The sequence below is a fragment of the Papio anubis genome, chromosome 7, assembly GCF_008728515.1.
Source record: "Papio anubis isolate 15944 chromosome 7, Panubis1.0, whole genome shotgun sequence".
Classification (NCBI taxonomy): domain Eukaryota; kingdom Metazoa; phylum Chordata; class Mammalia; order Primates; family Cercopithecidae; genus Papio; species Papio anubis.
This window is the reverse complement of record NC_044982.1, coordinates 70,259,429-70,284,899: the sequence shown is the minus strand read 5'-3', so window position 1 is coordinate 70,284,899 and position 25,471 is coordinate 70,259,429. Positions and strand designations below refer to the sequence as shown.

Below are 25,471 nucleotides of genomic sequence, written 5' to 3'. Positions count from 1 at the left end.
CAGATACATTGTCAAATTGAAAAGCAGGATAGAATGCTGCATGTGTGATGTGATATAGTTTAGAGAGTGAAAAAGCACTAACAGAGAAAAGCCAATCGTTATCTTGGGGTGTTGTGCTAATGTGTAAATTTTTTATTTTCTATACTTTCTACAATAAGTATAGAAGACTATTAACAGAAAAAAAAAAACTTATCCCATAAGATTTTTAAAATAGTTTCAAGGAGGCAGATTTTAACTTGGAGCACAGAGAAACACTTTCCGATGGTTGGAACTACATGCAGCTGGAATAGATCTCTAAGATGGCAGGAAGGTTTTCCATCTTCCAAGGACCCTGACCCAGGCTGGAAGACCACAGCTACGAATATCTGAGAGTGGGTGTAAACAAGGCATGAGGGGTTTTAGGCTATCCTCAAATTCTGAGATTTGACATGTGAAACAGAAAATGTTGAAGAAATGAAAAGGCCTCTTGAGTTTTCCTAATCTATTCCAAATTCAGTACTACTCTGAAAATAAAAACACTTGGTACTAAAACTAAATTCCTGGCCAAAAAAACAATTTTTTTTTTTTTTTTTTAAAACAAAAGTGCTAATCTGAGATTTCCCAGACAGCATCCGCACAACTTGGTTCGATGTGTAACAGAAAAGTCCTCCTCAACACCCAGAGTTGTTTTAATGTCTCAGCTGTGCTGTAGGAATGGTGGAATAGTAGTACCACCTCACATTTGCAAAGTGTTTTAGAGGAAGCAGAGCACTTCAATATGTATTATCTAATTCTATGCCAACCCCAAGACACACTCTGTAGAGGGAGACAGGATTTCCCAGATACTGCAAAGCTGAAGGCAGTGAGATTGTTCAGGGATGCCTGGGCACTGACTCTTCCCCCATGTGTGAGGGGTCCTTGCTGGTGCTGCATTTACCTTAAGAACTAAGAGAGCTTGAGATTTGTAATCATTTCTTTAAAGAAACATGCAAAGTTAATTCAAGTACATTTTTCTGGCGTTAGTTTCTTTCTCAACCCTTTCAGTGCCCCAGCTAGAAGGAATGTTAATGTCAGTGAAATGCCCCATGATGAGCCAAGTGTTCAGGGAAAAGCTGAGCCGTGGTGGGCTGCACTGGGAGAGGTTCTGTCATCCATGGCCATGTTACAGTTGGTGTGTGCATTTGAGTGTAGGAGCTTTCCCTGTTGATTAGGAATTTATCTCCAGTGATGCACATGGATGCTATTGTCTCTATTTTTCTGTTTTTATTTATTTATTGTAGATGAGGAAACTGAAGTTCAGAGATGAGGTAGAAGGCCCAGGCCTAGAATGTATGACACCAGTGCTTTTGGTGGAGCAGAAATGAAAGCAAAATTTGAGAGTATTCTTCAAATGAGTTCCTGTGAAGTCTATACAATCTTTAAGTTTTCCAGTTGATATAAAAAAGAAACTAAAAAATACAAATTAGCACTTCAAATTTCAAGTTTTTAAACAATTCTGAATGCTGTAGAGTTGTCCCAGGCATTCTGAGAGTATTTCCTATGAGGGCAAGACCACGTGTATCCAAGTTGAAGCAGTAGATGTTCTCCTCCTCACAAATGACAGTGGACAGCTTGAAGAAAGAGCTTTAAATTTTTATTTTTTGTCTGAGACATTCTGGTTACCTGTCCCATTCCTAAAGAGGGGAAAGGGGAAAACGTATCTAAGATAGGCCAACCAAGAGAGTTTAGAGTGATGGTACAAATCCATGACCACAAATCAAACAATGATACGATAAATCACATCACAGTTTTGAAAAGCTCCTAATGAAAAACCTGAATGAGATGGAGGCAACAACATGTCAGTAATCCAAATTCTTTACTTTGAAAAAAGATACTACTCCAAAGCTTGGAGAATCTTCAACAAAATCATTTAAAGCTAGGACCAGCAGAGATGACATTTTTCATTGCATGCCTTCAAAGTTGCAAAAACACAACCCAATGTATACATTTCTGTGTTTTGCTAGGTTCTATAAGGTGGAGTAAATCCTGTCTTGGCTGAGCCAAGGTCCCCTCATGTTCCAGTCCTGGATCTAAGATGCCAAGTCCACTGCCGGTTCCACAGTCAACAGCAATTCAAACTGTAGCTGCTTCTCTAACTTTTCAGGTTGCTACAGCCTTAACTAAGGACTTCCAGGGAAAAAAACATACCAGAGGAGCAATGTCATCTCCACTTTTCCAAATATTGAAACCCAGCACCATCACCCAGAAATCTGCCTTTCCAGGTTGTCTTCAAAACTCTACATGCAGCCTTTGGCTGATTTCAGCTCAAGCCTGGCTGCTGAGTGGGGAGTTGACTAGGAAGAGGACATCTTACTCCAGAATGTCAGGGCCTTCAGAAGCCTCCCTATCCTTTTGCATTCACTTGCCCTAAATACTTCAAACTCCAGGTTGCCTGAAATTGTTCAGCTGGAGATTTATTTCTTGGGCTAGGCTTCTGTTAAAATGTAATACCACTGGGGGAGTTAATAGCAACTTTCAACTCAGTGTGAAGATGTTTATCAGATTCCTTTATGAAGAAGGTTGTGATTGAGCAAAAGAACACTTGTTGCCCCTCCAGGAAAGCAGGAAAGCAGAGAGGAGGAGAAAAAGATTTCCTGAAGGGGAGACTAGGAATATGGACACTTTCAGATTACACCATGTTTTTCTGGCTGGCCTTGGTCTTAAGTGTTAAAGTGCCCTTCATCCTCATCATGAAATCTCACCTACTTATCTGATAAACTATTCTAATCAAAAGCCACATCAAATTTGTATGTGCCCAATTTTTCTCTATCTTGACCAAATACAGGAAATGAATTACTTCGCAAAGAACACGGAGACCAGCCAAAGCAATTTGCTAGTTGTGCAATTCTGTCCCAGCTCTTGGCTCTATGTATTCAGCAAGGAGTTCAAGAGAAACCTCATTCTTGTTCTCCCTCTCAAATGCACACACCCAGATTTTTTTTTTTTTTCTTTTTGGTAGACTTGTGAGCTTTAATTTTCCAATCTCTTCTTTTTGGGAACAAGCAGAAAATAGTAACATTACATTTGTTTTGTGCTTTTTCTTAGTGTTTTGTCCTCATATTGAGATACAGTGGAGCCAACTTTTAACTACAAAAATATAGCGAATCTCTCCTTTCCTTGTATACACACACAGGCTTATAAAAACCATGTGACCGTGAATTGGCGGCCCATATAACCCTATTTTTAGCACAGGATAAAAAAAACCCTAAAGGCCAGCAGCAAGACCTAATTTTTCTCAATCACTCAGCCAAGCTATTGATTGGCACAACTTGGAACTAGATTTTTTCTATTTTATTCTTGTTTACTGAGTTATACTAACTGGAAACTCACTATATTTTCTATTTCTGGAGCTGTTTTAAAAGCAACCAAAGTAGGCAGGTATATTATCTTTGCTAAAAGATGGTATGATGTTCTAACTATACTTATCACTGAGTTCAAGTACAGGATCTTTATCAAGTCCCTGTGCCATTTTAAAACTTAACTTCAAAAGCATATGAGGTAGACATGATAGTAAACTGTAAATGGAATTTAAAGGCAAATTCAATTTTCTTCGTAGAGCTGTCATGAACTTCAATTCTGCTGGCCATATTTCATTTGTCACAGGATCTAAAATGAGTACATATTGTGTGCAATTGTGTAATGTAGTTGTCCTAAACTTTAATACATTTACTTTTGAGTGCCATTTACAGATTGTTTCTCTAACACGCACAACATGAGTTATTAAAGTTTAAAAGTGCACAAGGCTCTTATGAAGACCCTGTTTATAACTCAAGTACAGAGCACAGGAATTCTGGCTAAATTACCTCCTTTTGCTGCCAGCCTGGTCTCCTTCATTTCAGACAGGCTACAAATCAAAAGAATTGTACGTTCCTTTTCAATGAAAAGGAGAAATTCTTAAACTCTAGTATTTAGTGAATAACTGGTGCTAAAAGGCATGGCTACATTTTTTAAGTGGATCCCTGCTTAGAATACATAGATAATGTTAAGATCTAATTGGAGTGACAAAAGGCACTGAAGAAGAGAAAGAGCAGTAAGTTAGATAATTAGAAAGCTGACCATCCTAAATATATATGCCACTCGGCAGTGACCAATTTAGGTTCTACTATTCCTTCAAGGTCCCTGCAACTGCAGATCGTGTTTCCTGAACACTCAGTTCACAAGGATACAACTCTTCTCTGAACTCTTTAATTTTTGAAGCAGTATCTCACCACCCTGTCACCCAGGCTGGAGTGCAGTGTGATCACAGCTTACTGCATCCTCTACCTCCCAGGCTCAAGCGATCCTACCTCAGCCTCCAGAGTAGCTGGGACCACAGGCATGCACCACCACACCCAGCTGCACCATCACATCCAGCTGATTTTTTAGTTTTCTGAAGAGATGCGGGCCACTTTGTTGCCCAGGATAATCTCAAACTAATGGGCTAAAGTGATGCTCCCACCTTAGCCTCCCAAATTGCTGGGACGACAGGTGTGAACCAACATGCCCAGCCTCTTCTCTGAATTCTTAAAGCATCCTTAAAGTGAGTCTGAACTCGGAAACTTCAGAGATCATCTGGCCACTTTGTGGCAGGGTAGGATCTAGAATCCGGGACTGTTTTCTTGCCAGACCCTACCTCAGTTCTGGGAGGAGGTGGTCAATTAGGCATGAAGGGAAAACCAGATTTGGAGGGTGAAGGTAAATTCAAAGATGCTTGAGGTTTTGAACTTGAGTGGTTTACAAAATATGGGGAGCCCACATTAAAGGAAAGATAATGAGTTTCATATTAAACCTGCTGACTTTAAAATGATGGCAGAACATCAAGTCTATTGGGCCTGGATAGATCAAGATTCTTGGAATGATAAAGGCTAAAATCTCTGTGAAAAGGAAAGGAATGTGTAGAATGATAGAAGTTTTAGCCTTGGTGATATACAAAGTTTAAAGCTTGATTCAGTGGTCTAGGTGGTGAGGAACATTGGCAGATGTGCCAAAGCCTGTAAGAGTGATGGGGGAGGAGGTGCCAATGACTGCTTCCTCAGTAGCAACTGTGGCCTTTTCATTTGAAGCAAGCCTTTCCCAGCCAGTCCCACCCTATAAGTCAGGTCATAGGTCAGCAAACTACAGCCCACACCGCCAGTTCTGGCTCACTGCGTTTTTGGTCAATCCTGAGAGCTAAGAATGTTTCTTTAAGTGGCTGAAAAAAAAAAAAAACTCCATGATGTGAAATTTAAATGCAATTCAAATTTCAGTGTCCATAAAGTTTCACTGGAACACAGTCATACTCATTTATATATTGTGTATGGTTTCTTCACATTACAATAGCAGAGTTGAGTAGTTGCAACAGAGACCATATGGCCTGCAAAGCCTAAGATATTTGCTATGCGGCTCCGAAAAATTGTGTTGATCCTTGTCTCAGGTCTTTAAATGTTTAGACATCTGAAGATGGCTTCTGATCCTTAGCGTTCCCATCTGTTCATCCATCCATCCCTGTACCCATCCAGCCAGACATCTCATATTTATCAAGTGTGTAGTATGTGAAGTTCTAAAGAGTTACAAGACTGAATCCCAGCCTCAGTACCAGCGTTATATAGTAGAAAGAATGTGGCATTCAATTGGAGATGTATAGGTTGAGTATCCCTTATCTGAAATGCTTGGGACCAGAAGTGTTTCAGATTTCAGATATTTTTAAATTTTGGATTATTTGTATTATATCTACTGGTTGAATATCCCAAATCTGAAAATTGAAAGTCTGAAACGCACCAAAGAGCATTTCCTTTGAGCATCATACTGCTGCTCAAGAAGTTTCGGATTTTAGAGCATTTCAGATATCAGCTTTTTGGATTAGGAATACTCAACCTGTACTTCACTGGGTGGTTGAACACTGAGTTTCTAGTATCCTTAGGTTCCTCCCCAGAGTGCTTTTCCTCAGGGACCAGCCTGGGGTTAGAAGGGGGATTAGTCTTTGAGATAAGAGTAGGACTGAAACTCCAGGGGTTCCAGTTAAGTGGAAAAGGAAGGTTGCTGAGATTGGGAATAAGGCTGAATTTGAGGGGCTATGGCTTTTGCCTGGGTGATCAAGGTTTGTTTCTCCAGCTAGGCCCAGCCTAAGGTTTTCATGAGCCTTAGGCACTTTTACCTTTGTGGGTACCTTCTTCCATTAAAAAAAAAAATCAGAAAGCAAAAACTAGTCTAGGCATGGTGGCTCACACCTGCAATCCCAGTGCCTTGGGAGGCTGGGGCAGGAGGATCACTTGAGCCCAAGATTTTGAGACTAGCCTGGGCAGCATAGTGAGACCCTTTCTCTATAAAATAAATCAGGAGTGGTGGCACATACCTGTAGTCCCAACTACTCAGGAGGCTGAGGGAGAAGGATCTCTTGAGCCCAGGAGTTGAAGTTATAGTGGGCTATGATCACACCACTGCACTTCAGCCTGGATGATAGAGTAAGACTATCTCTAGGAAAAAAAAAAAATCAAAAACTAAAAATGTTATGACTACATTGCTATGAATATAAACTAGTCTGGGCTCATTATATTTTTTCTGATTTAAAAAAATATTAGCCATAAAAAAAAGGATGGGTTCATGTCCTTTCCAGGGACATGAAGCTGGAAACCATCATTCTCAGCAAACACAGGAACAGAAAACCAGACACCACATGTTCTCACTCATAAGTGGGAGTTGAACAATGAGAACACATGGACACAAGGAGGGGATCATCACACACCGGGGCCTTTTGGGGGGTGGGGGGCTAGGGGAGGGATAGCGTTAGGAGAAATACCTAATGTAGATGACTGGTTGATGGGTGCAGCAAACCTCCATGGCACATGTATACCTATGTAACAAACCTGCACATTCTGCACATGTATCCCAGAACTTAAAGTATATTAAAAAATTAACATTAACATTTTTTGTGGGCTCCTAAAAGTATTGTGTGCCATAGGCACTGTGCCTACTCTGCTTAACTGGATAAGCCTGCCCTGGCTAGTAGCTATAAAATGCAGACTTCTGGTGGAGAAGGACTCCCTGCCAGCTCAGAAACATGGTTCCTGTGCCTGGGAGCTTGGCATAAACCCCTCCCATGAAGTTCTGAGTTAGAGAGTTTCCAGATCTGTGAACTGCATTAATGTCTCCCGCTTGTAGCTGAGCTACCATACGTGACTGGCTCCCTCAATAGACTTTGTTGTTTAAAAAGATCTTTGTTTTCTCATAGAAATCATTGATGGAATTTATATTAGGTTTGATAAAGATGATTCTAGGCATATAATATGTATTTCATGTTTATATATTTTGGATGCATCACTACTGGAGCAGCACCATAATATACTTTGGATCTAAGATTCTAATAGCTTCACATATGAAAGTCAACTTGGTTCTGCACCAAGTACAACCCATATAGACACTAACATTGTCCCCTCTCACTTTGTATATATAATTTTGATACATACTTTGAAGAGCAGAAATATGAGGCCATTTTTTAAATTCTCTGTAGAAAATGCCATCTTTCTTTTCATATGGGGGGAAATAGAGGGTGGGGAGAATATTTTTGATATCATTTTTCATTCAAAGCAGTGGTCCTATTTTGGTTGTAATACACTTAGATGGGATCTTCTACCACTCTGCAGCCTAATTTGCTGACACCCCAAAACTCTGAAACACACAAATATCTATACTCTGCAGCAAGTGCTGTTGCTCTACCTGCCTCGGCCCACTCTGCCTTAGCCTTGACTGTTTATCAGCAGTGAGTGCACTTGCCACATCCCTGTGCACCACTGCTAATCTTCTCCCACCTCCCCACTTTGTTTCTGATTGATTTCTTGGAAAGGCAATTTCAGGATGTGAACAGTTAAGGAAATATGGAGTCAATGTGGGACAATATTTTATCTTCCTCCAAATGTATACCAGCTTCAGGGAAATAGATCCCTATTACACTGTTAGCAGGAATACAAATTATAACCACGGTTTTGAAATACTATTTAGAAATGACGTTGTAAGCCTTTAAAGTGTAAATGCTTCTTTTGACCACAGTAATTCTACTTTTAAGAACACACCTTAAGAAAATAATCTTGGACATATGCAAATAGTTTTGTTTGGGTTGGTAGCAGTGAAAATTTAGAAATAGTCTGTATGACTAATAGGATACTGATTAAATAAATGCTGTTTCCATGTAAAATACCATTTAGCCATTAAGATAATGCCATAGATATGTAAACACATAGGAAATATGAAAAATATTGAAAAGTAGAAAGATTTCTGCAAACCAGTACATACAGCATTATCTCAAATTTGTTTTAAAAGGATATATGTATATTTATGCATAGGAAAAATATGTAGTACAATATTAATGGTTATTATCTCTGGCTAGTGAGATTGTGGGTTATTTCATCTTTGTGTATTTCTGACTTTCTGTATTTTCTACAATGTACATTGATGCTTTTATAATCAGAAATAAAAATGATTTACTTTAAAATGCAGCATCTGCACCGAAGTGGAAAGCTGCCAGCTAGGTCTTCGTCCCAAGCCAGAGAGGAGATAGTCATGGTGAAACCCTGGACCTTCCCACCATCTTCCGCCTGGTATTTCTGTTAGGAGTGCTTTCAGCTATGAGTAACAGAAAGTCTAACAGTTGAATAGGCTGTAGCAATATTAATTATTTACCTCTGGAAAGTAGGTAATTTCAGGATTGGCCTAGAGATTCAACTGGTATCAATTTCCATCTTTCTACTCTGCTGTCCTTCGAGTGTTGGATTTTCATCGACATGCTTGTCCCTACATGGTCTCAAAATGGCTGTGTTCTCACTTTCACATTCAAGGCAAGAGGAAGGAGGAGGGGACTGCACTGGCATGTCTGGAAAGCAAGCCTTTCTGGGGCAAAGGAGAGGGGACTTGGATATAGCTATTGTATAAGCCAATCAGAAATATTGGTCACAGGTGAGCAGCACCTATTCTGTTGAGACATATCGTAGGCTGATTACTTTTCTCATTCCAGCTTCATTAGGCTTATAATAAGGGGAAAAAAAAAATTCTTCCACGATACTGGCAGAGTTGTTAGTTTTAGTCAGTGTGAGGTTTTCTTTCTCTGTCTTTAGGGGAGTTGGGAGTGGATACAGTCGAGTGTGCTATGCAGAAGACATTTGAAATGGAGTTCCTTGAGTTTTCAAACATTCACATCCTTTATTTCATATGAGAATGTGAGGTAAGTGTATATGATTAATAAGTATGAAGCTATTCTGCAAATTTTATATATGATGAAATTGAGAACAAGAGACTATTAATAAATTATAAAGAAGACAAGTGATCACAAGTCAGGATATATTTGTGATGCCCAAAGATAACTAGTAATGAGCTAGGCACAGCACAGCAGGTCCTTAATACTTGTTCCCAGTCACACCTGTTACTACTGAGTTTAATTCTACTATCTAGTCTAAGAGTAAAAGAGCATTTCAGAAGTAAAAGACACAGTATCCAGAACACATTTTGGGAATCCAAGAGCTTTGATTTCACTGTGGATATAACCATCTGAACCCCTGCCTTTCTCTGGTGTGAATATTCCCTTAAGTAATTTAGCCTTATTTCCCTATCTGTAAAATGGGAATTACTTTGTATACAGTTTGCCAAGAGTTATTTGAATTAATTTGTTAATGTGCATAAAAGGCTTTTTGAGATAAAAGGTGCTAGGCATTACTATTCATTCTTCTAATGGTGTATTTAGTGTATAATGGTTAAGCCTCTAAAACAAAACACTAATAGAAGGTTGAAATTCTCCGTAATAGGTATCACTTAGATGATGATATTGAAAAATGGCCATGAGTCTATTTTAGTATTCTCTCAAGTGAAATGAATTCAGAAAATTAAATGAGTGTCACTTAGAAGTGTACTAAATTTAGTGATAGAGTTTATCTGACCTATTTAAGCAGCAAGATTTTACATCGTGTCAATATCACCTTTGCTGTATTAATTCGTTCTAGCTTTATAATCCTTCTTACTGCTTTCCCATTATTTCCTACCAATAACTATTATTGAATAAATTATTCTTTATATGTGTTGCTAGATTTTTCAACCAATGCTTCAACATTTATGAACTGCCTCTCTGCACAATATAAGCCCCTTTATCATGCTTATTGTTACATACTGCAATGAAATTTTTCTTGTAGTTTCTTGTGTATACATTTCCTCCCTAACTACAAGAACAAAAGCTACCTCCTTTACATTCTTTGTAAGTCGGAAACTTATTAATGTAACAAACATAATATAGCCTTCTATGTTTACATAGACAGACAAAAAATTAACATATTACACAAACATCTTATTTAATATCGTTTTCAAAGCATTTTTTAACCTATTTGATCTTCACTAAGGTATTATTCCTATTAAAAAAAATCTACATTGTATATATGTACACAATTTTTTCCTTGCCAAATGGAAAAATTCTAACTAATTACAATTTATAAGGTCTTTAGAGAAACATGAAATATTTTCATAATGCCACTTACATTTTTTCCCATGCTCAAAATAACAAGATAGAAATATTTGGGAGAAACCAGGCCAGAGAGATTAAAGGATATGCCTAAAGTTATATGCTATTTGGTAAACAGAATGAGGCCAGAACTTCAGGAAAGTTATTCTACATCAGTAGAAATATTGGAGGTGCACATTCTTCAGTGGAAAAGCAGCCTGGAGGAACCGAATGATCTTTAAAAAAACATTTTTTCAAGTGCAGGCAACCATTGAGCAGCCCCCAAGCCAAGCACGCTCTCTTTATAAAAATAACCAAGGCCTCCTCCCTACCCTTCAGTGGCTTTGTGACTTGTAGGTGAGACACACTTACATAAGTTCCTGCAAATCAATGGAGACTGGCCTTTGGGAAATCTGATAAAACCACATTTAATTGTGCCTGTTCAGCCTGTGGGAGTGGGGATGGAAGCAGGAAGTGGGAAGAAGAAAACCCTTAAGAAGAGTAAATCATATCAATGAATAGAAATAAAAAGACACCAATAACTTTATGTAAAACTAGCACTTATTTCATTAGATTGTAATTATCTGTCTGTCATTACCACCAAACACTGAGCTCCTCATTGCCATAAACCGTTTTGTGGCAGAGACTGTTATTTGGACACTGAAATTCACTCTCTCATTCCTCCTTAGCACAAGCCTGACTTTTGGCTAGATAAGCGGCACCAGAATAAAGTCTATGTCTGTCAGGCTTCCTTGTAGCACGGTATGTGAATAGGTTCTGACAAATAGGATATGAGCAGAATTGTTGAGAGTTCTGAGACAAACTCCTTTATTCTTTCATCCTGCTGCCTGGGATACAGGTGGCAGCTGATGTTTCAACTGTCTTGGACTACGAGATAGCCTTGAGAGTGAAAACCAAAATGGGAGAGAAAGGACTCTGGGGTTTTTTTGATGATTCTTTGGAATCATCCCCTGAGCTGACTTCAGCCTTAATTTACACAAAAGAATAAACCTGAGTGTGTTTAAGCCACACAGTTAAGTTTCTGTCAATAGTGGCTGAAACAAAGCCTCACCAATATACATCACATCTGTGTATTCCCAACAGAGAGTATGGCGCCTACATTGGTAGTTGCTCAAAATATTTGCACTTTAAATTTAATTACTTTAAACCTACCTTATTTTAAAAAGAATTAAAGATAGGGTGCTAAATGGCTGCAACAGTTGAAATTACACCAACTTACCAAGGAAGAGCATAAAGACCAAATCAGGAAAACAAAGGCAAGAATGGAAAGTCAGTCTTCAAGATATAAAATCATAGAAATTACACAGGCAACATCACTCCTTTGCTAAGGAAGAAAATCTGGCAACATGATTTTAAAAGTATCTTAAGACAGAAAAAAATTAAAAATTGTAAGTAAATAATTGGCTCTACATATGAGTTGCTAATACATTAAAGGACAAAAATCAAACTCAAAATGATAGTTGAGAATTGATCTATATCAAAGCAGGGAAGGGTTAAGCAATTTATAAAGGAAAGAGGTTTAATTGACTCACGGTTCAGCATGGCTAGGGATGCCTCAGGAAACTTAGTCATAGCAGAAGGTGAAGGGGAAGCAAGGCACCCTTTTTTACAAGACAGCAGGAAGGAGAAGTGCCCAGAAAAGGGGCCGGGCAGTGGTGGGGGAGGGGGGGGAAGCCCCTTATAAAGCCATCAGATCTCGTGAGAACTCACTCACCATCATGAGAACAGCCTGGGGGAAACGGTCCCCCAGATTTCAATTACCTCCACCTGGTCTCTCCCTTGACATGTGGGAATTATGAGGATTAGGGGGATTACAAGTCAAGATGAGATTTGGGTGGGGACATAAGGCCTCACTCAGGAAATCATGTGCAAAATAGGTGCTGGTAACTATGATTTATTCAACAATCACTGACAGCAATTCTTCTGCGCCACGCACTGTTCTAAACACTTATAAATATTAACTCACTGAATCCACATTATAACATTATGAGGTAGTTATTGTTGTTATGCCCATTTTTTAGATGGGAAACTGAAGCCCAGAGAGATCATATTACTTGCCCATGATCACACAGTAGGTGAGGGAGCAGGATTTTACCCAAAGACCAACATTTTTAAGATGAAAAGTGTTGGGCATTATTATTAGTTCTTCCACAGTATACTGTAGAGTATAGCCTACTGATGGGCAGATCAAATTCTTGGCTCCTTTAAATCTACTTCACATTTTGAAATTATGGAGAAAGAGAATCTGGAAAGAACCCAGAAATAGGTTAAAAGAAAAGTCATAGGATGAAAAAATTGATCCCTGAGAAAAAGGCAAAGTTGCTGTGTTTTAGAGAAGAGACGATATCAACGAATTTCCAGTGAGAGTGTGGTCAGAGGAAGGACGTAACTACTTGATTGTGATAGCTGTAAAGGAAGGTGTTGGAATCTGTGATCCTGATGGTTCTTAAAATGAGGATAGATGATGTAAAACATATTTGCAGCAACATGGATGGAAGTGGAGTTCATTATGTGAAGTGAATAAGCGAAGCACAGAAAGACAAAGATTGCATGTTCTCACTCGTGTGAGAGCAAATAGATGGAGTTCATGAAGACAGAGTAGACTGGTGGTTATCAAAAGCTGGGAAGGGCAGAGATAAAAGGGTATGAAGAGACATCGATTAGGGTACAAATATACAGTTAGACTTAGTGTTTGATAGATCAGTAGGGTGACTCTAGTTTATAGTGATCTGGTGTACATTTCAAAATAGCTATTATGCTGGTGCAAAAGTAATCACATCATTTTGCCATTACTTTTAATGTGATATTAAAATCACATTACATTACTTTTAATGTAATGGCGAAATGGTGTGATTACTTTTTGCACCAGTCTAATAGAGAATAATTTGAATGTTCCTAGGAGAAAGATAAATGTTTAAGGTAATGGATATTCCAATTACCCTGATTTGATCTTTACATAGTATATGAATGTGTCAAAATGTCATTCATACCCTGAATATACAAATATCTATTCTGTATCAATTTTTAAAGGATTAATTTAGAAGATTTTATAAGATATTTATATCACTTCTTTCATATATATTCTTCTGAATTGATACTTATAATTCACATTATATGTATATGTGTATTGTATATATAAATTCTGAATGCCTTTCTCTCCTTGTCTTCCTAGAGACACTTCCTTATCTTCCATGATTTTGCTCCAAGAATATTCCCTGTTGATGCTCCCTAACCTTCCCTCTGTCTCTTCCCAGGTGCAGTTGACTTGGGGTGTGGGGGTTGCTTAAAATTTTTTAGCCATTTTAGACACTTATATTTGAGCTATTTTCCCACTGTGTTTGCAATTAATTGTTCACAAGCACACAGCCCTCAAACAGGCTATGTATGAGCTTCCTAGGGCAGAAACCACCCAACACAGTGATAGGCACATGCTTGGCACTGAAGAAAAACTTGCTGAATGAAAAAATAAATAACCAATTGACTAACCATATGCTGTAGGAGGACTAGTGTAATCCAGAGGGGACAATGTCATTTTACAAATGCAGCTTGAAATTTGACAATGACGATGTGAAAACACAGGTTCCACTGTCCAGGAACAATATCAGAAATAGAAGCCAAAGCAAAGTGTTAAGAAAATAGATGAGGTGTTAATCGTTTTTTTCTTTAGAAGAGTCACCCACTAACCTTGCAAGAGGCATCATTGTTGATTCATTGAGCTTTGCCCTCAAAAAGGTAAAGAAAATATCCCTAGCATAGTACTCAAAATAATAGGAAGACCAAAAGCAGTGGGAAATTTGACCTTGCTTTTCACAGTTTCCTTGAGAATTTTTAGTAGTTCTATTGTGAAGCCTTAGTACTCTGGCTGTGACCTCTGTGTACCCCAAGGTTGGGTCAGCTTTGCACATAGCTTATGGATTAAACCCTTGGGACCATCCTATAGCCTGAGCTTTAACTGGCCTCAAGAACATGCACCCAAACCTGCAAATTCTTTTCTTTTGCTTTACAGGGGATGGGGACTCCTTTTTAAACCGAAGCTTTAAAAGACAGTGGTTAGAATTTATGCTGAAGTGGAGTAACAGGCTTTGGAGCTGAGCAGTGTCCTAATGTAGGTGAAAGCATGTATTGATTACTTAAAGAAAGTTAAAATAAAAGCAATTTTTCTCCCCATTTCGGCACATTGCAGCTTTTGGCCTATCCACTCATAGCTAAAAAAGCATTCTTTCCTGATAATCAAGCTTCAGCTGTCTGAATTTCAGGCTGAGCCTCTCCTCCTGAGCTCTGCTGAAGAGCTGCTTTAATTAACCATTATACCACAGATGTTATTGATTTTTTTTCAAATCTGGTTGAAACATCATTGTGCTGGATCATGGCCAAAACTAAGGCCTGAATTTGTGTGTGTGCGCTGCTTTTACTCCTTCTGCATACCTTATTAGTCTCCATGTCTGTTAAGTGCAATCCTTAGTATTAACTCAGAAAATATAGAATTGATTTTTAGCCTAGCAGCCGTGATCTAAGGGCTCCTAATTTGAAATCTGAAAACCTCAGTTGCTGAGGAAGTCTTTCTGCTGTTACTCTATACTTCCTTGAAGTAAGCTTTTTATTCTTTAATTTAAAAAAGAAATCTCCCTCTGCCTTTTACCTCTTTTTCTTTCACACACATACATTTGGAAGTTTCAAGGGAACATGAACATCTCTTTGCATTTTGAACGTGTTTATCATGAAAGGCCCCAGAGCCTTATTCTGCCCTGCCCTAAATGTTTGACCTGCAGTGTAGATTGTATAAGATTTTGAAACTGAAGTGTCTTTAACACTTTCCATATTTTGAAGGGAAATTTGGAAGAACTTGAACAGCATTCACTTTGAGCAAATTGCAGGATATCAGAAACAACGGGGCATCTGCCTTCCTTTTACAATCCACCTTCCAGTGGGATGATAAACTCAAGGACCAAACAATCACAGTAGGTTCCTAAATTCTGATAAGGTTTCTGTGAGTTTAGTGATACATTCTTTAAATGTAATTTGAAGCTTTTAAAATACTGTAATGGCAGCTCTTGACCTTTAAAAATCACATGGAGCAAGAGGTGGTGAAAAATGTTTATTTACTCTGCATTAGTGGCTAACCTCCCATTCCTTCCTAGCACGAGTAGTTCTTTTATACTCGGGAACTCACGCATGTCACCCCCATTCTTCCAACACGAACCAGACAGGCCCACTTGAGCTGGAGAAACAATGGCCTGTAGCCGGTCCTATGCCTCAGTGCGAAACAACAATGCAGGCCTCTTGACGAATTCTGGCGTCGCGAGTGGAATCTTGCAGTTCAACATGTCTGCTGAACAGAAGTTGGAAAAAGAAAAGATCATCTTGTAAACAATTAATTAATGTTTGTCATGAATTATCATTTTTACTTCCTTCTCAAGAGGCTCAAAGGGAATAAAAAGGCATTTTTGCAGGTGGTGGCATTCAAACTAAGGGCAATCAAAGGTTTGAGAGCTGAGGCACAGCACTCTGAGTCTCTAAGGGTGAATGGTGCTAGGATTAGAGCACAGCAGGGGGTTGAGGGCTTCAGGTGTGAAGCTTAATGTTTGTGATCAGCAAAAAAAGTCTTGAATTTATCTAAACTGCTCTTCTGCTAACAGTACTTCTAGCACATAAATGTTCTGAAACTGACAAGTGTTCTCATTGCTCTTCTAATGCAAACATGATCTGCATTTGAAAGATGCATCCCTTTTGCCTAATTTAGAATGTGCATCACAAAGAGCGTTAGATGATGACCCCACAAAGAGATACACACACACACACACACACACATACACACACACACACACACTCCATGCTGCATGCACACACACACATGAAAACTGTCTCTTTCTGGCCTAGATCTTCTCTGAAGCTCCCAGCAAGGATCCTGCAAGATTGCTTTTCTCTAGATTCCTAAACCAGAGGTTGAGAACTAGGGGTCTCAATAGCCATCTGACCAGTGAATTCCTCTGATCTTCTACATGAATAATTCCTTTTAATTTGATTTGGATAATTGTCTAGAATTTATCGTACTGCATTTTCATTTGCAGTCTTCCCTCTGCTTCTCCCAGCATCGACTTGTATCAGTAGGAAGATATTGAAGAGTATCCAATATATGAAAAATTTTAAACACACACACCACCAATATTAAAATTTCCTAAGGAATTATGACTAATATTTGCAACCCCTAGAACCAATGACTTTGGCAGGCATTATTGATAGAGGTTGTTAAGTCCATATAAATACATCTGATAGTTTAATGAATCCTCTCCATAATCAATAGCTGAACTCTAATTAAATACTCATTTTCTTTCTATATCATCAATAAAGGTCACCTACTAGGAAACCTCTAAAGGGAAATACTAAGTTAAAGGTTATGAGATATCACTTTGTGAAAATGAGTCATAGGCAAAAATTAGAAGGACCAAGATGAATCTCAGCTTTGAATTACTTTTTAATCTAACCTTCCCAAACTCTCTCCTATCCTGTAGGACCCACCCATTTTCTTTTCTGCATTCACATTTCCTATTCCCTTTAGTATTCACTTGACATCATGCAATAAACACAGGTTATTGGTGCATGAAGCCTGGAGGCCCTGAGGGATCCAGGATGATAAAGGAAACGTAGGCACAAACTTGCCTCCTTTTGCCCTGACTCTTGGAGCTATTAAGTCGAGTGATGCTCTGAGGTTTATGGTCACCATCCTAGACCCTGTCGTGGGGTTTTCCCTTGAATCCCAGCATGCAGTGGGATTCAACTTATGAAAAAAAACCCCAGAAGCTAGAGAAGAGTTTGGGTAAAATGGGCCAAACTAGAATATTATCAGGTCAGGGACATGAAAGGAGAGTTAAAAAGTTTAGAAGAGGAAGGGATCTGGGAGGAAAGAAGGCAAGCAGAACCCCTGAGATGGAATAGACAGAAAGGAACGCCTTTCCTGAAATTCCTGGAAGCTTTAGTTTGTTAATATCTAAAGGTAGATAAAATGACTTACCAGAAAAAGTACATTAGTTTCTCAAAACTACTAAAACTCTTCAAACCTAGAGATCTACTTAAGTATTTTCTGTGGTTCCCTATTTTTTGTAAAGATGTTAAAATCCTATTAAAAGTCAAATGCCAACTGCTGTAGAATTATGTAGGAAAAAACAGTAAAAAGAAAGTAGCAATGAATGTGGTGAAACTGAAAAAGACTGGAGTTCATGACACCCTATACCCAAAGGTACACTCCAGATTTATTACAGCTACACTGGGGTTGTTTCTAAGTTCCAGGATCCTGGACCTTGGTTAGTGTGTGTCGCTCTGCCTGGTGGTCTACCCTATGTCCACATTGTCTCTCTGAACCTGCCTAATCTTCCCTTGCCCCCTTGCTGAACAATGCTCTGCATGTGACATTGTCTCCAGGACAGATCATATGTCTGTGGAGCAGGAGGTTCACCTTTCTTCCCTGCCACACACTGCTCTTCATTCTTACTTTGGAGGGCTAAGATAGCACTCACTGGGGCTTGAGGGGAGGGAGCTGAAAACGTCCCAAATGAGTGGAAAATTGAAAGTCTATGTGGCTTTTATTGGTATTGGATCAATTGGTCTAGATCTAACTGGAAAATGTTTTACTGTAGGGTGAATTTTACAAAATTATAAACATTTAGCTTTAAAATAAATGGCATTGATTAATCCAGTGATTAGAACTATGTGCAAAGATGGTATCAGACTAATACAATCCCCCTATCAGGAAAGACACAGAAACATTTCACATTCTTTGTTTAAATGTAAACAATTAGATTCCCCCAACAAGTGTTTAGCTGCAAGTTGCATTAACCCAAAGCAACAAGGAAGAGTTTCAAGGAGTAAAAACAAAGAATAGTTTTAAGGAGTATTACTAGGAATATATCTTCCTTCTACAGCAGAAAAACTAGATGTTGCGGGGGAGTGGGGGGAAGTCCTCCTATAGATTGCTAACGAATGCCTCCCCCAACCACCCAGGAAGGAGTTGATGATGGAAAGAATTAAAAATTGTGACCACTTGAACGGCTCTACTGGTTGGATCTGTCTTTTCCAAAGGGACTGATCTTTCTAGGACTTGTGTCTGCGTGAGAGGTCCCACCTACCCTGCTACCATTTTAAGGAGACCTGTGAAAGGCTCCTTATTTTGCTTCCCTCCCACTCCCCCCATTATGCCACCACTGTGTGCTAGTGCTTGAAATTAATCAAGGGCCCCTTCTGGGAAAGGGATTCCGCTTTGAGAGAAACGGAACTGGACACTTCTCTGCCTTCCGCGCCCCTCGCCCTGCCAGCCCCTGCTCCCCAAAGCTCCCCAGACAAAGCCCCAGGACTCCCAACTCCCGCGGAAGCTGCAAGGAGCCGCAGACCTGCCCTTGCCAGACAGCTGCTGTTTGAACCCAGTTCTGACCGTAAAATCAAAAGTGGGTCCGAGGGAAGCAGTAAACACTGTGCAATGAGCCTTTTGAAGGCAGCTGATGCCTCATTTGGGGTGACATGTTGTGGCTGATGAGTGTGGATGATGTGGGGTTTTCGATAAGTGCCTCATCAGTATCCTCATCATGCTCGTGTTGCTCCGCTGCGGCGTGTGCCCTGACTTGATTGTAATTGCCCGAATCTGCTCCCGCTGCTCAGGCGCGCACAGTAATATGCAATAAAACAGCAAGAAGTGAATGTTAACCATCTGAGTTCTGACACGGCGGCTCTGCAGTTCAAGATCTCCATTAAGACCGAAAAAAAAAAAAAAAAAAAGAAAGAAAGAAAAAAAAAAAAAAAGAAGGAATCAGAAAATTCCCAGGGTCTCCTTTTATGATCCAAGGGAAAGTCCAGAAATTAAGGAGCTGTTTAGTCTTCTTAAGTCCTCACGGGTAGAAACTAACAGGTAGTTTGCTAGTGTTTATTTATTTATAATTATTATTATTTTATTATTTTACATCCCAGGTGTCGCTGCCCTTGCTGCTTAACTCTAATAGCAGGCACCGCTGCAGCCCTTGCCCAGGTGTGGAGGGTGGTCCGGGTCTTCAGGGAAGGCAGAGACCCTCCTCGCCCCAGTCTGTCAATGTCCTCCGTAAGCCTTCGGTTGTTTCAGGTGCTAAATGTCTAAGATCCAACTTTTCAGCGAACTCAAAGAGGCAGACACCTGAAGCATTGCTTCATCAAATCACTCACTGCTTACTGGCTTGGTTTTCAACTTCGCTAACATGCAGAGTGACCTAAATGGTCTCTTCCGTTCTTTCCACAATGACTACACACCTGCGGAGGCCTCCTTCTATACTTTGAAATTAAACCTGCCAGTGTCAGGGACATCGGGAGAACCAACTCCTGGAAAGTGAGCTGGTCCCCAGGACTGTGTATTTAGTCTTCAACTGTAAGAAAAAAAAGCCTGTCTGGGAAAGGAGACCTGAGGTGAGCGTACAGTGATCACCTTTCCTTTCTCAGATGAAATATTTTAAAAGAAGGAGGGAAGAGAGTGCAGTTTTTTTTTATTTTTTTAAGTAAGGAAATTTTTTTAGTAAAGTTAAACTTTGTACAGCCCAGATTTCAGTATAGATCTGATGATAAATATGCACACTTGAAAATCTAATTTCCATATTATAAACCTACTTTTTTAAGCCTTATCCTTTCCCCTTTTTTCCCTAGAATGAGCCATAATTGCTTATCCTTTTGTAGGTAAGTTACTATCCAACCCATTGTCTACTTAGGAGCATTTCTTAAAGCATCTCAAAGAAAACACCATATTCTTTGCGATTTCCTGTTAATTGAGTTCTTTGGGAGCCAGTGGCGGTGGTAACTTCAGAATGAGATTTTAATTACATATGGAAACCTTTACCATTGTTTTTCATTTTAAAGAAAATAGGGTTTGCTCAGAAGTATTCTTTTTTTCCTCTCCCCATTTCTAGTAGCAATGTCTTTTCAGAACTTTACAAATGCTGTTTGGACTCTGGGTTTTCTTCTTGCTTAAAAGCCTCACATCTAAAACTAATCAATTCAGCCTGCACTCCCACTTGGAAGCTCCTATACAGATGGAGTCTCATTAACTGTTTGAATATCTGTATCAGTAACTGTTCAAGAGAAACAATTCCAGCCCACATGGATAATTAATGGAACCCTTCACAGGAAAAGACCATCTCTTTTTATTTATTTTTTATTTTTTTTAGACAGAGTCTCACTCTATTGTCCAGGCTGGAGTACAATGGTGTGATCTCGGCTCACTGCAACCTTCTCCTGGGTTCAAGCAATTCTCCTGCCTCAGCCTCCTGAGTAGCTGGGATTACAGGCATGAGCCACCATGACCAGTTAATTTTTGTATTTTTAGTAGAGATGGGGTTTCAAAACATGTCGGCCAGGCTGGTCTTGACCTCCTGGCCTCAAGAGATCCTCCCACCTCAGCCTCCCAAAGTGCTGGGATTACAGGCCTGAGCCACTGCACCCAGCCAAGACTATCTCTTATAGTAACTACCTGGCCTTGCTTAGCAAACCGGTCAGGTTAAACTTCCTCCTGCCTGGGCTAGTCCTTCCTAAAAGCAGCCAGAAAGCTCCTCTTCATATGCAGCGAGTGACTGTATGTAACTGCCTCCCTACAACTGCTGCAGGCCACCAAGTCTTGCCTAAACTCCTGGTAGGTTCAACTTGAATCTTGGGTGGACACAAGAAGAGAATGAAATTGCCCTGTGGCTGCTACCCTCAATAATGCCATAGGAGGCAGCCTTTCTCTTCACCCCAAGGACCTGCCTCTCTTTGATAAGGATGTCCTTATCTATCATGTGTTATAAGGCAAGATTTACTCCTGAGTGTTTGGATCAAATTCCCATGTGGGGTTATCCCATTCCAGCTTTAAAAATTGCCCCCTGCAAATTCAGGTAGAGAAAGCCTTTCCATTAAGCAGGTGTGCAGTGTTAGCAGCACTATGCTTTCACACAGCTGTTGCTTTTTATCCAAGAAGCGGCTGCATTTCAGAGATGGGTGCTTCCAGAATAGAGTTCTGGCTCTTCTAATTAACTTGGCATTATATTGCAGTTTATAGAATACGTTCCCTTAACAGGTGACATACAAGTGAAAGATTTTTAATATCTTAAAGACAGACACATTAAATGAATACAATTTTAAAACAGTTTTTTAAAGGCTCAAACAATAATAATTGTATCAGAGAAGCAAAAATGGATAAATAATTTCAGTGAAAGTGTGAGGGCCCTAAATCAGTGTGCTGTTAAGTGTGCACTCTGGGAGGAAAGATGTTAAACCAGGAAATATTATTAAATGCAGCCAGGACCCTAGCAAATTTCTTCTCAGAAACTGATGTTTGTGTCTTCTTTTTAAAATCAAAAATTGATTTTAAAGAATGTACAAAGGAGTAATAAGTAATTTAAAAAACACATTGGTACACAGTAGATTTTTATGATTCTGTCCTTAACTAATGCCAATCCACTTTATATGCTAGCCTAGAGAATTAATAAATTGAAAAGAAAGGTACACAGAACTTTTTAGATACAGGATATGTACTTTTATATTCATTTGGGTATTTGCATGTGCACACACATACAGTGTATGTTCACATAAATTCGAAGTAAAGATTTGCAAAAGTTTGTTCCCAAAAATAGTTTTCTATTGTAATAAGAAAAAATATGAAAGGAGGAAAATTAATTCTGAAATACCAAGTCCTTTCGTTAAAAGGCAAGTTTAATCAGTAAGAGTGCATGTCGGCTTTTATTTATTTATTTATTTATTTTTTTGCATAAGTCAGCTTTTAGATAGTGCGTCTTAGCAAACCTGATTGAATTCAGGCTTATAAGTTCTGACTGTGAATTCTGCACAAGTTGAAGGATGTGCAAAAACTGCAACATCAACAGTTCATTTCAAAAAGATTCCAGAAAGAAAAGAAAAAACTCCAAACCAAAAAGCAACCCTGTGGTAACATTTCAGCATTAAAAGCTGGGGTTGCCATGGGCACCAGAGAGAAGCTCAGTATAGGGACTGCTGCCTGAGGTTACTGGTGGGGGATGGGCATGCCTAGGATGCACAATATGTGGGGCAGCATCATCAGCTGAATCGTAGTGTCTTCATTCTATGGGGCCCCAACAAATGAGCCATACTGTTGTACTATTGCTGGTCAGTGGAAGACAATGAGTCTATATGCTTGTGATCCTGTGAAGTGAGAAATAACCAATGCCCTAGAATTTATAGAGTGATAAACTTAAGTTCCTGGGCCAGGCGATATGAGCAGGGTTGGAGAGTCAGTTGGTGAACCCATGTAGCTGCCCAGGTCCTAGTCTTTTTCCTGTATGCTGTACCTTAGGGAAGTTATTGGCCACACATCCTTTGAGGATGCAGGTTAGCTTGGGTCAGAATGAAGCGTAAGATGCAAATACAACCCAAAATTTGGTGAGCTCAATTTGGTAAGCTCAAAACCAGCAAAAGAGTCAGGAAGGACTCCTTCCAGAGTCAAATCTCAAATTTAGGATTATTCAGGTAAAGCTCTAGAGTTGCCTTCATATCGCCAAATAAATCACCCCTCCTGATGGAGGTCCAGCTTTCCCGGCAACCTGAACAGACTTTTGGATCAGAAATAATGTGTGTCCTCGGTCTAGAAACACAACCCCGGGGTTAATAAGAGCAATCCAACTTATGACTTCTTATATCCTTTTTCATGAACATTAAAGGTTCTATTCCATAATCATTAAAGAAGGAGCTTTAATGATTAATGGTAAATTGAGAGTAAAAAGTCTGCTAGTCTATTAGTGTCACAAGGAGAGTGTCTTAAAGATAATGAAAATGGTGGCTCTTACTGGTACAGCAGAGAAAATGAGCAAATACCCAAGTGTCCATGAATAAGACATTCCCATCTTTCCTAAACTTGGGACAAAAGAGACTGAGCAAAGATCTGAATTTTATTCCTTTCTTTTAGCCAATAAGGAGAATTTTAAAGAAAAAGAAATTCATGGAATAAACTAGAAGTGTGCCTCAAGACAGACAAAGGGAATGCAAAATTAAATTCTTGATGTGAAAGGGAAGGCACAATGAAGCCTTCTGGATGAGATACCTTTGGAGAAAATTTCAATTTCAGTTTCTTTTCTTTCATGCTTGCTTTATTTTTTTCACAGATATGCTCTGTGGAAAGCCTGAAAGCCTTTTTATTATTTCTTATTTTCTTTTTCTTTTTACTATGTGGTATACATTCATTTTTTTTCACTTTCTTCCCAATGTTGAAGCAGTTCCCATTTTCTAGTTTTGTTTCTGACACCTAGCTGTGACCAACAATACCTTCCATTGAATCCTTTATTTCATCTGCTCAGTTTCTCTTATTTCCTCCATCTCTCCTTTTCCTTCACCTCCTCCTTACCTCTTATTAACCCTCACAGTCCCCAGTATATTGTGATTCTCATAAAGATATATTTCTTTCTTTTCCCAAGCCTAACCTACTTTTCTACATAAACTCAAGTTTATATCCATGATTCTAACTAAATTCATGAACTCAGTCTTTTTAGCAAACAGGAAACTCATATTAATTTATTATATAGCATATAATTTGGCTTTGTTTTGAGGGCGTTTGCAACAAGCTATTTTCTTTAGGAGAATGAAATATATTTTAGTCTAAGCATAGAACAGCACCACCAACAGCTTTCTAATATATTGACTTGCTAAGTCACCGACTTCTTAGGGTCTCGAACACAAGAATAGGACATGATTTAAACGTTACATGATATTCTTTGTCATTTTTTCATATGGCTTTTCTTGTGGAGGAGCGGTACGTATTCCAGTGAGTGGCATTTATGTAAAGAAAACAGATCTTTAGGGAGTTAAATATATGAGAGATGAACTAAAATTTAAAGTTGCATGATAATTTCATTATCTTGAGCTTCTAGGCACGTAGCAATGACATTTGAATGCATTCATAATTTTTCACCATGAAAATCCCAAATTTATGAATAAGTTATTTATAATACCCTCCCTATTTCAGAATATTTGCTGTATTTTTCCTCATGGTTATATTTTGACATTATATTTCTCTGTATTAGGCCCTGAAACACAAGGGAAAAAAATAGTTTTCTTGAAAACAAGGAATCATATTTGCCTGTGGATATGGAAGATGTAAGCTTTTCTTTAGATAATACAGTCAAGTGTGCTTATTTATCAGAAAAGAAAGTCTTCCTTTATATCTACCGAGAAAGGAATTTTTTAAAACTCATGCTTTGACTAAACATTCAGAACTTACACTATACTGGAGTCTCTGTGCATTAAGGAACTTATCAGAAAATTGATGAATGTAGCAAAATATTTTGTATGAATCAACAATAGAATTTTTTACAAACATAATCAGTTTGGAAATTTCTTTTTTTTTTTTGGTGGTGGTCTTTTCCACTTTGGAAATAAGGCTTCGGGAAAGCACTTTTAATTTTTTTCTCTTTAAAGAAACACTTCACTTTTTCTTTTTTCTTTTTTCTGAGACATGGTCTCTGTCACCCTGGCTGGAGTGCAGTGGTGTCATCTCACAGCTCAGTGCAGCCTTATGTCCCAGGCTTGGGCAATCCTCCCAGCTTTCAGCATCCCAAGTAACTGGGACTACAGGTGCATGCCACCACACCTGGCTAATTTTTGTGATTTTTGTAGGGATATGTTTTTGCCATGTTGCCCAGGGCTTACAATTCACTTTTAATGCAGCAAAATCTTTACTATTTTAAAAATGTATAGAAGTAAGGTGATGAGTGAGTATAAAAAACTTAGGAAAAACTTTTGGATGTTTGTGACAATATAATCATTCATTCCACATAATATACCTTAGGTCATTACATACAGCAAATTTAAAATAAATGAAATTATATTGAGAAAAAGACTATAATCAGGATTAAATTGATATGTAACATATTTAAGAATCCTTAGAAACTATTTGATGTAATTTTAAAAAATATTTTGAAAGTTATTGTGTTTTCCAAATTCAGAACATGCATTAATTCTACAGGCTCATGTAGTAATAAAAATCATGAAATAGAGAATTGT

At 38.8% G+C, this 25,471-nt stretch overlaps 1 long non-coding RNA gene across 2 annotated transcripts in view; it reads left to right on the top strand.

Annotated features, from left to right (window-relative positions):
* Window positions 1-20,676, top strand: part of LOC103886193 — a 65,128-nt gene extending 44,452 nt beyond the window's left edge. For both annotated transcript variants that reach the window (XR_002523305.2, XR_002523306.2), the window contains 5 exons: window positions 9,081-9,187; window positions 13,641-13,722; window positions 14,475-14,577; window positions 15,296-15,426; window positions 15,672-20,676. This is a non-coding gene — a long non-coding RNA (uncharacterized LOC103886193). The remainder of the gene's footprint in view (window positions 1-9,080; window positions 9,188-13,640; window positions 13,723-14,474; window positions 14,578-15,295; window positions 15,427-15,671) is intronic.
* The last annotated feature ends 4,795 nt before the right edge of the window (window positions 20,677-25,471 follow it).